Source organism: Bos indicus, chromosome 14, assembly GCF_029378745.1.
Source record: "Bos indicus isolate NIAB-ARS_2022 breed Sahiwal x Tharparkar chromosome 14, NIAB-ARS_B.indTharparkar_mat_pri_1.0, whole genome shotgun sequence".
NCBI lineage: Eukaryota > Metazoa > Chordata > Mammalia > Artiodactyla > Bovidae > Bos > Bos indicus.
Genome location: NC_091773.1, coordinates 69,745,120 through 69,759,633, shown reverse-complemented (window position 1 = coordinate 69,759,633; position 14,514 = coordinate 69,745,120). Strand labels below are relative to the sequence as shown.

Genomic DNA, 14,514 nt, shown 5'->3' with positions numbered 1-14,514 from the left:
TAGGAAGTGGCCATCCTGTGGCGCAGGCTGGCTGTCCCGCCTAGGCCTCCAGGAACCCGGGTTTTCTAAGGAGACGCGAGGACACGAAGGGCCCGCCCCCTGCGGGCGGAGCGCGGCACCAGGGGGACTGGCGAGCTGGCCAATGGGAGGCGGGGACGGCGGCACAGCGTGGAACCGCCTGGCGAGCTGGCCAATGGGAGGCGGGGATGGCGGCACAACGTGGAGCTGCTGCGGAATGTAAACACAGCGCGGCGCGCCGCGGACCGCGTGTGTCGCCGCGCGCCCCACCCAGGCCTGCTGGGACCCCTGGAGCCCCACGACGGCCACGCTCAGGGATGCCTGTCTTGCAGTTTGCTCCAGCGCCCCCGCCGAGGTATGCATCAACCCTCATTTTCCCCGCCCTCTGCTCTGCGGACTCGGTCACGGCTCTTCGTGGGGGTGGGTCCCTCCATCCCGTGTCACCCAGCCCCTGCCGGCAGCTTCCCATTCAGTGGTCCCAGCGCAGGAAACAAAACGCTCGCGCCGAGCCGCGCGGTCCCTCTCTCCTCCCAACCTCCAATTCTAGAGTTCTTCAAGAGGAAGCGTAGACATCTCTCGGGAACGGGGCCGGGTGTGGGTGGGCGGGTGGCATTGCCCCTTTCCCCAAGAGAACGGTGGCTTTCCGGGGGCCATGCCCGACGGGGACAGCGGTTCCACCACGTGCAGGCCCAGGGCCTGCCCGCCGCGCCCCGCCCCGCCGCTGCAGCCGCCAGCGCGCCCTGCAGAGCCCGCGCCAGCCGCCAGCGCGGGAGCTCGCCGCCCGCCTCCGAGCGGTCAGGCGAGGAGGCGGTCCGGCGCGTGTTTCCCTCCTTTTCCCCTAGCATCCAAGTTTGGGGTTCCCTTCGCTGCCTCTGCTAACGTCCGCCTCGGCGCGCCCCCAAGATCGGGGTATCTCCAAGTAGGACCAGCCGTGGACCCTCCCGCAGCTCTGATTTGCGGGGCGAGAAAGTGGGGTGAGGGACGCCCGGCGGGAACAAAGACCCCCGGGGCGGGAGGAGCCTTGCGGAAGCTTCCTGGGCCCCGCGGTGGCTCGCGCCGGACGCCGGCAGGCCGTGCTCGCCTCTCTGCCTGGGCCCGGGTGGAGCCGCCGGGGGAGGCCGGGAGACCCGGCGCGGCGGCGCGGCCCGGGGCCTTCCCGAGATGCACCGGGAGGCGGCGGCCCCGGGCTCTCGGCTCCGCGCCTTTTGTGCCGCGCGGCCCGCGGAGCCTCGAAATCACGCGTGCGCTTCAGGCAAAGCCCTCCACTGTTTTCCCACCACAGTCTCCGGACGCCGGCAGATAATTTGTTTCCCTCCCAGGTTTACCCATGAGGAAATAAGGGCCTTGTCTAAGGTGACACAGGCTTCCCAGGTGGCGCTAACTGGTAAAGAACCCGCCTGTCAGTGCGAGAGACATGAGAGATGCAAGTTCGATCCCTGGGTCGGGAAGATGCCCTGGAGTAGGAAATGGCAACCCGTGCTCCAGGTTTCTTGCCTGGAGAGTCCTCGTGGACAGAGGAGCCTCTTGGGCTACAATCCATGGGGTCGCACACGACTGAAGTGACTTAGCGCACAAAGAGGTGTCATGGAATCAGAAGAGGCCCAGGAAACTTTATACCTCTTAGGATGGTTTATGATGGCTTTCTCGATGAGGGGGGAGTTGGCTCCTTTTTGTAGTCACCTCACAACGCTGTGCTGTTCCAGCGTAAAGCTTAGGGAGCTAATTGCGTGATGATAAGAAATGGGAGGTTCCAACAAGCTTATGACTGGAACGTAAGCAAAACTGGTGGTCTCCGTGAGTGAATTTGGTAGTGACACTGAAAACCACTCTCGGAAGTTTGGAAGCCCAGCGCCGGGCCAACTAGTAAATGAGACACCATAACTAGAAGTGTTCTGTGGACCATGCGGTTGACTATGAAGTGAACAGGGTGGAATCCTGGTAGAGGAGACGTTAAAATCCTAAGACTGCTTTGTGTGGAAAGGGACAGGGTGGATTCTGCCATATTACCAGGACCTGGTCTCTGCTCAGGTGGGACCAAAATGAACAGGCCTTACCTTTCAGGTGGACAGAGCGTGGAATCTTGCTCTGCTGTAAGTCGTCTTAATCCCTGTAAACCTGAGTTTTATGGAGAAAAGATAACAGACCCTTGTTTCAAGGCCTTTTCAGATTAAATTTTATCATGTGTATCGACACCCTCTGTATACACAATGGACATTAATTTGAGTAAACTCCTGGAGTTAGTGGAGAACAGAAGAACCTGGTGTGGTTCGGTCCATGGGACTGCAGAGTCAGACACGACTTAGCCACTGAGTACACTTGCATGTGTACCTATCAGAGAGCAGATGCTAAGTGCTATCTTCACTCTCCTATCCACCCCCCTTACTAGTTTATACTCATAGACATGCAGGTTATAAAACTGCTGTTTCCCAAAGTTTTGTCCCTGTAGTCGTCCTTTTGGGTACCTATTTTAGGTATCATCTTTCAATGTTATCTTTGTTTTGTATTTGTATATGTTCATTTTTAGCTCCCTCTTTTTTCTACTCATCCCAGTTTTAATATTCACTTACTTTGAAATGTATGAAATTCCTTTATACTTGTAACAGTTTTAGAAACTTTGGCATTTTCTAAAGTATATTTTGTCCCTTGTACATGCAACGTTAAAACACCATGGTAAATAAACTGTTGCCTCTACAGTGCTTTCATTTTCAGCAAAAAGGAAAAAAAAAAAAAAAAGGGAAGATTCTTAGAAGGACGGATTTTAAAAAAGAAAAAAATTAGGCCCAGTCCCAATTATTTCTTGCTTCTGCCCCTTTTCTCTGCCATTCCTCTGTGCTCTTCAGTTATGCTCACCTCTCAGGACATTAATTACCAATTAAAATGTCTTTTGTCTTCAACTAGGCGGTGGGCCTTGTTTTGTTCTTTTTTTTTTTTACAGCCGGTACCCACCTGTTCAGAGGCATGCTTGATAGGAGCTTGATAAATACTGAATTGAATTATGGATAGGATATCTCATTATAAAACTTAAATTCTGTAAGGTTAGAGTGATGGATGGTAGAATTATTCCCAATTAATATTAGGATTTTTAAAATTAATAAACTATCTTTTAGAAAAGTTCTACAGAAAAATCAAGCAGGTAGAACAGAGCTTCCATAAACTCCTCTCGTCTCTTTCACCCTCCCCCATCATGGCTGCTGCTGCTGCTAAGTCGCTTCAGTCGTGTCCGACTCTTCTCGACCCCATGGACTGCAGCCCACCAGGCTCCTCCATCCATGGGATTTTCCAGGCAAGAGTACTGGAGTGGGGTGCCATTGCCTTCTCCAGGCCCCACCATGGCAGTTTCCCCTATTATTGACATCTCACTTTACTGTGGTGCGTTTGTTACCATATGAACCAATATCGATGCATTATATTATTATTATAATGCAAAGTTGAGAACAATTAAAGTCTGTATTTCATTCAGATTTCCTTAGTTTACCCTAACATCTTTTCACTGTGGCAGGATACACACATCACATTTAGAAGTCACGTCTTCTTATGGTTCCTCTTGGCTGTGACTGTTTCTCAGGCTCTTGTTCTTGATGACCTCGACAGTTTTTAGGAATGCTGATCAAGTATTTTGGAGGATGTCTCTATGGGGATTTATCTGATGTTTTTCTCATGGTTAGATGTTTATGGGTTTGGAGGAAGAAGATCACAGAGGTAAAGTGTCATTTTCATCACATCATATCAAAGCTCCATCATGGTTTATGAACTGCTGATGTTGACCTTGATCACCTGGTCATGTTTGTCAGGCTTTTCCATTGTAAAGTTGCCCCCCACATCCCACTATATACCTACTCTTGGGAAGGAAGTCGCCGTATGCAGCCCACACCTAAGGAGTGGGTCCTTATGCCCCCCTCCTTCAGGGTAAAGTATCTACATGGTTCATTTGGAATTCTTCCATGTGGGAAATTTGTCTCCTCTTCATTTATTAAGTCATCCAATGATTTCTGTATATCTTGTTGCTCAAGTTCTAACTTTGGTCAGGGTAATATCTTTTTATTGTTATAGGGCTGATTTGAAGTTAAACAACAATGAATGTGGCTAAATGATAATCAGCATTTCTAACATATAGGAGACGAATAAAACTCCCCCCCCCACCATTTCATTAGACTTCCTTATTATCTGTATTAGCCAAAACGAAACTATATAAAAACAATCCTTCCAGATTGCAATACTGGATTACCCATCCTACTGTTCTTTATATTGCTTCATTATGGATATTTTTCAGTATCCCGGCTTTATTTTTGACCTGGGGAGTGGTGGTACAAGGACTGCTAGTATAGTTTGCTGCCTTGATTTGTTCTAGGGCACCAGTGGTTTTAACTGACATTGCATTTGCATCATCAGAGCCAACAGTAACGTGTTGAAAAAGACAAACGTCTTAATTTTTTTGTGAAAATAGTTGTGGTGACCTTTTGGTCCTTCTGAAAGGGCCTTTGGGATCCCCGCCCCCGAAGACATCTCTGGAACACACTTTGAGAACAGCAGACCTAGTTTCCAAATCAGAATGCTGGGAGTCATCTTAGTCCCCTAGTGGAATCTGATTCCAGCCCCCTGTGCTGTATTGTCTTCCAATTACCATCGCATCTCTAAAGGAAATCAGTCCTGGGTGTTACTGGAAGGACTGATGTTGAAGCTGAAACTCCAGTACTTTGGCCACCTGATGGGAAGAACTGACATTTGAAAAGACCCTGATGCTGGGAAAGATTGAAGGCAGGGAGGAGCAGGGGACGACAGAGGATGAGGTGGTTGGATGGCATCACCGACTCAATGGACATGAGTTTGAGCAAGCTCCAGGAGTTGGTGATGGACAGGGAGGTCTGGCATGCTGCAGTCCATGGAGTCGCAAAGAGTCGGACACGACTGAGCGACTAAACTGACCTGACCATCGCATCATTTCCAAATTCTCTCCCCCTACCCCCTTAGTTCAGGACTCCATTCTTTCCTTAAATACTGCAGTAATCTCCTAACTGGTTTTCCTGACATGTGTTGCCCCTTCTATTTTGTGTTCCAGTGTATCTCCCAAGCTCTCTAAAGCACAGATCTAACCACCCAGCCAAGGGCCTGTTGTGGATCACTTTCGGTTAAAGGCCAAGGCCCCTACTTAACACACACAGCCTCTCGAACCCAGGAAATTCAACGGGGTGCCGTCCTGCTCAACCCTTGCCTTTTTCACTTCCGACCTTTGCGCCTGCACCTCTCCCCCCACTTCTACTGTCTTACCCAGCTACCTCCTGGGAATCCGTCCAGACGCAGAGACGCCTCCTCTAGAAGGTGTCCCAGCGGCCGGAGGCTGGGCGCCCCTTCACCCATCGGCCTCCGGCCTCTCCCACGGCCCTTCCCAGGCTGCAGGAGGCTGGGGGGGACGGAGGCTGCCTGGCCGACGGCGGCCTCCGTGCTCGCCGGGGGCGGCTCTCCTGCCGGGGACTGATGCCCCGGGGGAAGCGCTTCGTCGCGGGCAGCTCGGAGGGCCGGCCGGGCCGCGGCCGAGCGCCGCTCTCTAGAGGCGGAGCTGCTCCCGGGCTCGGGGGCCCTGCAGCCCCGCGGGGTCAGGGCCCAGGGCGCCCGCTCAGCCGCACTGTCCGCGGCTGTCATCTGGGAGGCGGGCCCGTGAGGAGGACGGCCTCTAGGGGGTGGGAGCGCGAGCTGGCCCTGAAGCCCGTGGGGCCGGCCCCGCTCCCAGTGCAGGGAAAGAACAGGGGTAAACAGCAGCCTTGGAAATCCAGAAGCTCTGCGTGGAGGTTGAAGCAGACAGGAGGGTGAGGGTTGGATCAGCCCCCTCTGGGCCAGGCGCTGTTAACTGCAGGACGTGAACTGTCCACAAGAGCTTACATTTTTGGGGGGTCGGGGACAGAGAGCTTGAACTGTGGTGCTGGAGAAGACTTCTGAGAGTCCCTTGCACTGCACGGAGATCCAACCAGTCCATCCTAAAGGAAATCAGTCCTGAGTATTCATCGGAAGGACTGATGCTAAGCTGAAACTCCAGTACTTTGGCCACTTGATGCGAAGAATGGACTCATTTGAAAAGACCCTGATGCTGGGAAAGTTTGAAGGCAGGAGAAGGGGACGACAGAGAATGAGATGGTTGGATGGCATCCCCGACTCAAGGGATATGAGTTTGAGCAAGCTCTGGGAGTCGGTGATGGACAGGGAGGCCTGGCATGCTGCAGTCCATGGGGTTGGACATGACTGAGCAACTGAACTGACTGACTGACAGAGAATAGATGTGTAACAAATAACTGCTAATAAGCACTATGGGGACTTCCCTGTAGTCCCCATGTACTTTTGTGGGAACTAAATACTGGATGTAGCCAAATAAATAAAAATAATTATTTTTAGGTTGAGGTACATGAACCTAGAGCCTATTATACAGAGTGAAATAAGTAAGAGAAAAATGAATATCGCGTATAAATGCATATATTTGAAATCTAGAAAGATGGTTCAGATGAACCTATTTGCAGGGCAGCAGCGGGGATGCAGACATAGAAAAAGACTTGTGGACACAGTGGGGGAAGGAGAGGGTGGGACAAATTGAGAGAGTAGCATGGAAATACATATATTACCATGTGTAAAACATAGCCAGTGGAAACTTGCTATATGATGCAGGGAGCTCAAACCCCATGCTCTCTGACAACTTAGACGGGTGCCATGGGGGAGGGAGACTCAGGAGGGAGAGGACAGATGTATGCCTATGGCTGATTACTGTTGATGTATGACAGAAATCAGCACAATATTGTGATCAATTGTCCTCCAATTAAAAATAAAATTTTTTAAAATAAAAATTTTAAAAAACATTGTGAAAAGAATAAGCACTATGGAAAAGGTAAAATATTCTAATTTGAGAGAGGGGACTACTTTAGCAGTAGAAGATGGGGAGGGACATGGGATAGACTCAGAGAAGGTGCTATTTTATCTATTTAATATATTCAACAAACACTAGGCCACCTGATTCAAAGAACTGACTCATTAGCAAAGACCCTGATGCTGGGAAAGATTGAAGGAGGGAGGAGACGGGGAGGACAGAGAATGAGATGGTTGGATGGCATCACGACTCCATGGACATGAGTTTGAGCCAGCTCTGGGAGTTGGTGATGGACAGGGAGGCCTGGCGTGCTGCAGTTCATGGGGTTGCAATGAGTGAATGAACTGCAGACATTATATATAATAACATAAACAAAAATTCCCGTCCTTTGAACATTAATTCTAGTGGGGGTGCATAGGAAACAAACATGTCAGATAGTAGTAAAATCTCAGAGGAAAAATACAGGCAGCATGGGGGATGTGGTGGGAAATACTATATTAGATAGATGTTCGGGAACCTTTCTGGTGTGACATGACCGGAGAACCATGAAGTGAGAGAACAAGCCCTGTGGATGAGGAGGGAGAAAACTCCAAGCAGAGGAACCTTGGCATAGTTAATAGACATTGAGGAAGAGATCAGGATGGCTGGAATAGAGTGAGTGGGAGAAGAAGAAGCAGGAGGATGCATTTTAAAGTGATCAGCGTGACTGCTGTGTGGAGCATAGATTCTAAGGGGGCGAGTGGAAGCAGGGAGACCAGTTGGTAGACTAGTAGGTCCAGGTAAAATATGATGGTGTGGACTGGAACAGGGATGTTGTGGCAGGCTCATGGCCAGGTGGTTGCATTCAGGACACATGCTGAAGGTAGAGCTGAAAGGATGTGCTGATGGATTAGACGTGTGGGACGGGGACAACCCAAAGAGGAGCACCTAGGTGAACGTTTGTCACTTACCAGAATGGGGAAGGTGAAGGGAAAAGTGGCTTCAGGGAAGGATGAACTCAGGAGTTGGTTTTAGATTAGCTAAATGTTAAAATGTGGGAGGAAATTTTAATAGGACAATTTAAAATGTTCAGCAAAGTTGAAAGGATTTTATAATAAACACCCATATACTCACTGTCTAAATTTCATCAACATTGTGCTATGCTTGATCTTTCTAGGCCTCTTCTATCTGTCATTCCATCTTGTTTTTTGATGCATTTCCAAAAAAAAAAAAAAAAGGGGGGGGGATATCAATTTGGGATAGTTTTAGAATTTAGGATATATTTTCCCTGGTGGCTCAGATGGTAAAGAATCTGCCTGCAATGCAGGAGAGCTGGGTTCGATCCCTGAGTAAGGACAGTCCCCTGGAGAAGGAAATGGCAACCCACTCCAGTATTCTTGACTGGATACTTGCCTGGATACAACCCACAGGAGCCTAGCGGGCTATAGTCCATGGGGTGACGAAGAGTCCGACACAACTGAGTGACTCACACTTACTTACTTCCCTCTAAATACTTCAGCATGCATAGCATTAACAGATGTCAGTATTTGTTTTTTGTTTTAATTGAAACATAGTTGATTTCTAGTATTAGTTTCTGGTGTACAACATAGCGACTCAATATTTTTATAACCTGTTGTTTTTGTTCAGTCACTCAGTCATGTCCAACTCTTTATAATTTATACTCCATTTAAATTTATTATGCACCCTTTGTTAAATCCCCTGTGCTGTATAGTACAGCACAGGGAATATAACATTGTATTTTATTTATTTTATAATGGTAGTTTGTATCTACTAATTCCCTACCCCTATCTTGCCCCTCTTTCCTTCCCGCTCCCCACTGGTATCCACTAGTTCTCTGTATCTGAGAGAATATAACAGACTGTTATATTCTCTTTTAGTAGAGAATATACTCATATTCAGTTTTGTTTTTTAAGATTCCTCCACATTAAGTGATAAGATATAGTACCTGTCTTTCTCTGGCTTATTTCACTAAGCATAATACCCTCTAGTCCATCCACATTGTTGCAAATGGCAGCATTTCATTCTTTTTTTATGTCTGGGTAGCATTATATATATATATCGGAGAAGGCAATGGCACCCCACTCCAGTACTCTTCCCTGGAAAATCCCATGGACGGAGGAGCCCGGTAGGCTGCAGTCCATGGGGTCTCGAAGAGTCGGGCATGACTGAGCGACTTTACTTTCACTTTTCACTTTCATGCATTGGAGAAGGAAATGGCGACCCACTCCAGTGTTCTTGCCTGGAGAATCCCAGGGACAGAGGAGCCTAATGGGCTGCTGTCTGCGGGGTCACACAGAGTCGGACACGACTGAATCGACTTAGCAGCAGCAGCAGCAGCATTATATATAGATATCCATCTTCATCTGTTGATGGGCACTTAGGATGCTTCCATATGTTGGCTATTGTAAATAACGCCGCTATGAACTGGGGGTTCCCTGTACCTTTTTTGAATGAATTTGTTTTCTTTGGATCTGGACCCAGCAGTGGGATTGCTGGATCGTGCGGTAGTTCTGTTTTCAGTTTACGAAGGAAACTGCATGCTGTTCTCTGTAGTGACTGCACCCGTTCGCATCCCCGCCAACCGTGCTCTAGGTTTCCCTTTTCTCTACTTCCTCACCAGCGTTTGTTACTTGCAGACATTTTAATGACAGGCATTCTGACAGGTGTGAATTGCCATCTCACTGTGATTTTTGATTTGCATTTCTCTGACGATTAGCAACTGGAACATCTTTTCACGGGCCTGTGGCCGTCTGTCTGTCTGCTTTGGAAAAGTCTTTTCAGCCTTCTGCTCATTTTTTTTTTTTTTAATTGAGTTGTATGAGCTGTTTATATATTTTGGTTATTAACCCATTATTGGTCATATCATTTGCAAATATTTTCTCCCATTCAGTAGGTTGTCTTTTCATTTTGTTGATTGTTTTCTTTTTCTGTGCAAAACCTTGTAAACTTAATTAGGTCCCTCTTATTTATTTTTGCTTTTGTTTCTTTTGCCTCAGGTGAGAGATCCAAAAAAATATCACTGCGATTTATGTCAAAGAGCATTCTGCCTGTGTTCTGTTCTAGGAGTTGTAGGTATTTAGATCTTATATTTAGGTTTTAATACATTTTTAAAAATTTATTCTTTTACATACACTTGTCCAGTTTTCCCAGTAATACTTATTGAAGAGATTATCTTTTCTCCATTGTTCAATATTTGTTTAGTTTTTTCTTTGATAAAATTTCAATGAAAAATACAAATATCAAGTATACATTCTTAACAGATACACTTGTGTAACCCAAACTCCTGACAAATTATAGACTATAACTGTCACTTCCGCAGTTTCCTTTTCTTGTTAATTCCCATTTTCGCCTTCGTAGAGGCAGCCACCATTCTTTTTCCACCATAGATTGGTCATACTATGAATATATATGAATGTATATGTGTTTGTATATATTATATGCAGAAATGGAATCTTGCATACACACTATTTTGTGTCTGGTTTCTTTCTTTTTTGTGGACAAGCATATTCATTTCTTTTGAGTGGTACCTAAGAGGTGAATTGGTGGGTATATGCTTTAGTTTTATAAAATAACCACCAGACCTTTTTTCAGAGGTTCATCGACAAAAGACCGCATGGATACATTGTGATATATTGTGCTATGGTTAAAATGAAGTAAAGCCACATGTGTCAACATAGATAAATTTCAAAAACATAATGTTTGGTGGAGGGGAAGCAAATTTTAGATCAAAACATTCAGTATGATACCTTTATATCAAATTTGAAAGCTTGTGAAAGAAATATTATATATCGTTATGGATACTTACTTATACAGTAATAGCATAAAAGCCAGCAAGCAGCGATCAATTTCAGGCTACTGGTATCTCACGGGGGTTGTGGAGATGAATGGGATCCAAGGGGTTCACAATTGGCTTCAGCTATATCAGTAAACTTGTTTTTCTCCTTAAAAACATCTGAAGCAAATATGGTAAAATGTTAAGATTTTATAAAGTTGGGTGCTGGATACATGTTTATTACATTAATCTCTGTAGTTTTGGTTCTCTAATTGCTAACTTGTATCTAAGGCGCTACCTGCCCCCCCCCCCCGCACCCCTCCCCCCCTGCTCCAAGGGGCTGAGCCAGGACCAGGGAGCAGAGATACTCGGTCCATTCCCTCTGTGTCCCTCCTGCGATACTGCAGTTCAGGGGAAGTGCCCCAGAGCCCCCAGGGAAGATGCCTCTGACCTGCCCCCAGATACGCAGCCTTGCAGAAGACTGCCAGGCCTGCCCTCCCCGCCTCGCTACTAAATTCAGGTCTGTGACCTGGGCCTAGCTCTCCCTCCAATCCCTACTTAAAATTGGGCTCATTTTAAAGTATCCGTTCTGTTGGCTTGTTTTGGGTTTTTCCCTCAGTTACCCTGACCTGATGTTTGTGCAGTTTCCCTTAGCCTGTCTTCTTCCCCATCACTCTGTCTCTAATGATTTTTATTAATTTCCACTTTATCTTCACTTTTATTTCTCTGTATCTTCCACGGTATCCCTCAGAGTGGTGTCTGGTCTCTCTTGTGTTCCTTGTAATTGGTTTTTGTTCTGAAACGTCTGGCATTTATTTTTCTTATGCTCACTCCCTAAATCTACCCGTTTCTGTCCCCTGCCCTCCCGCTCTCTGTCCCCTTCTGGTCCTTGACCTCACCATCCCCTCCTTGAACCATTTCTGCTTTGTCAGCTCTCTGCTTAGCTGCCGCTGCCTCGTTACATTTGTAAAAATTCATCATGGGACTTTGGAATAAAACTTGCTTCTGCTTTGTGGCCACAGTTTTCTGTTGAGTTTTCTTAGCCTGCAGGGAAGTTTCGTTGCTCCTCTTCAGAGTTTTCTTCTGACGGTACTTTTGTAGAGATGTGTTCCTGGCAGTGCCTTTGACTGAATGTTGACCTCTAACTTTTTATCATTTTGGAATGAGTCGGAGTTTTCTAAAACGACTGTTAGCAAGAGAATCCCATGATGGGAACGAGGGAGCTGTCCGCAATTCTCAGCTCCAGGCTTCCTGCCTCTGTCATGCAGTGTATACCTGACTTCATGGCACCTTCCTGCATCAGGGTGTCCTCTCCGTTTAGAGCTGTAACCTGGCTCAGCTGAGCTCCTATCATTCATCCTGGTTCCTCCCCCAGCCCCTGCTTCCCAGGCATCCTGCCCCTTCCTGCCCGCCTGCTCTCCTCGCTTTCCTGAGCTGCAACTGTGGCTGCCCCAGTCACTCACAGATTTATTTCTTCCTCCCCAGTGTCCCTGCCCTCTTCCTCCTTAGTCCCGCTCACCCAGCTGTTCCCACCCAGGCCGAGTCGTCTCCTGGGCTGAATTTTCACTGGGCATTGCTGAGACCTGCCCCCTCAGGACCCTTGTGCCATTTCTGCCCTTCCCTGGGGCACCTGCTGAATCTCCCATTATAGTTTCCCGTGTTTGTTGGCGGTGGGGGTGACACTGCACACCATGCGAAGTCTGTGAAACTTCTCCTTTCCTTGTTTTATTTACTAAAGATGTAAGCTTGTTGGTGTTTCACACCTCTATTCTTGTTGCTCTGAATGATTTTCAGGAAAATGGGAAAGATTCTGCACAGAACCGTCACCACGTACCCATCAGGCTGACCTAGTGTCCTTGGCCAGGCATTCAAAGCCCTGCACAGTCTGGCCTCAGTTTCCCTCCCTGCTCTTGGGTGTGACCCCAGCTCTGGCCAGACTAATCTCCCAGCAGCCCAGGAACTCACCGTGCACACGCCTTGCTCTCTGTTCCAGCCCGTGTTCCCTTTAGGGCCTCTTCATGGTAGCCGTTGTTTTCGGTGACCCAGCATGTATTTCTTCCACCACCCCCCGCCGCCCCCCCAACACCCCGCCGCCTCCCTCCCCGTCTCTACCCGTCCACCAACAGGGATAGACGCATAAACCCAGTGTGTTAATCATAGTTCCCTTTCCCTGGGCAACAGTTTAAGGGAAAGCTGAATGGCCCAAGCAGGGCCAAAGTCCCTCCCTAACTTCCTTCCACTGGAGCTAGCTGGAAGCCTGCCTCTTGCGTCTGGGGTCACTGTGTCAAAGAACGTTCATCTGGAAGAACACACCATCTGCAAAATTGCAGGACGTGGTGACACACAGAGAGAGCTTCCTTAAGTCCTGGATCCACCGAGGTTCCTGGTGACATAAGCCAGTCCGTCACAGTTTAGCTTAAGTGCAGCTGAACAAATCCTGACAAATACGCCTTATTGTGTTCTCCCATTACCCCGGTGTTTTTATCTATTGTAGCACCCCTTACACCATATCGTAGTTGTAATTGCCTGTTTATTTGTGTGTGTCTCCTGCTGAAAGTCCTTTGCTCCAAGGTCCACACTGCTCACCTGGGTGCCTGACCAGCATTGGGCCATGGATAAATTCTCAGTTGAAACTTCATTTCTGCGTTTCCTAATTCTTCCCATTACTCAAGGTCTCCACCTCCAAGGTCTTTGTGCAGCATTCCACATCCAATCCAAGAATCTACGTAAAATGTCCCGGATGAAGCAGGTTCTCATCAGAGCTGCAGCCTCCGCTTCCCTAGTTAACTCTAGCCAGAAGTGATGTCTCCTTCGTGCGAGCTCCTGTATCTCCTTTAATCAAATGGTATCCACTCATACTGTCTTCAAAGAGAGATGCAAATGACCTGTGGCTGATATAAGTTTTCAAATGTGATTGTAGATGCCAGAAGCAAGGGCCTAGTACCATGTTGCATGTAAAAGAATCCACAGTTGCTGAATGAACAGCTGAGTATGCAGCACAGTGATCCATACTTCAGAGGTCAGAGGGCAGCTAGTGGTCTGTTACTGGCTGTGGAGTCGTTACGTTAAGTGAGTCACCGGGTAAATTCAGAGGAACCTGAAAGAAGGATGAAGCTGAGTCACACTTCAGCAGAATGGGTGAATGCTGTTTGAAAATCTAATTAAGCCGTAACAACTGACCACAGCTGAAAAATACTTGTGGTTACTTTCTCCACCCAGACATCTCATTCCTTGGTAAAGGCGGTTAACTTGTCCAGGCTCAATAGTTGGAAGGAGAAATGAGACACGAGGGGGACAAGTCAGAGTTTATGATGTCTCCCATCCTGAGTGTAGCCCGAGAAGAGGCCTGCAGCCCTGGGTCCAGAGCCATGTTCACACTTCTCATAGCAGCTTCATACTTCTCTTTGGCTGTGCCTTACATATGTAATAAAAAAAATATATATGTATATATATGTTAGTCGCTCAGTTGTGTCCAACTCTGCAACCCCATGGACTGTAGCCCGCCAGGCTCCTCTGTCCATGGAATTCTCCAGGCAAGAATGCTGGAGTGGGTTGCCATTTCCTTCTCCAGGGGATCGTCCCAACCCAGGGATCGAACCTGGGTCTCCTGAATTGCAGGCAGATTCTTTACCATCTGAACCACCAGGGAAGTCATATGTATTCATATAATCAGTGATAGTCTGGTTGAGTCAACTCTTTTGGTGGATTGTAAGCTTCAGAAGGCCAGAGACCTGGTATGTCTTGTGCAGAGCTCGGCCTCCCCACACCTAGAACAGTGCCTGGTCCTTAGGTCTGGGGCTGTAGTAGGAGCTCTGCACATATGTGTTGAATTCATATCTGCAATACTGGACACAACTTGTTTACCTTTTATGTAGCTTGC

The 14,514-nt window shown here is 47.7% G+C and overlaps 2 long non-coding RNA genes across 2 annotated transcripts in view; one reads left to right on the top strand and one right to left on the bottom strand.

Moving 5' to 3' along the window:
* Window positions 1-24: 24 nt before the first annotated feature.
* Window positions 25-14,514, top strand: part of LOC139186966 (uncharacterized) — a 50,115-nt gene continuing 35,625 nt past the window's right edge. Inside the window, exon 1 of the long non-coding RNA XR_011570670.1 lies at window positions 25-373. This is a non-coding gene — a long non-coding RNA (uncharacterized lncRNA). The remainder of the gene's footprint in view (window positions 374-14,514) is intronic.
* On the bottom strand, window positions 3,447-12,689 carry LOC139186964 (uncharacterized). Its single transcript, XR_011570665.1, has 2 exons — window positions 12,600-12,689; window positions 3,447-10,814 (listed from the first exon to the last, which is right to left on the bottom strand). It is a non-coding gene; the product is annotated as an uncharacterized lncRNA (long non-coding RNA).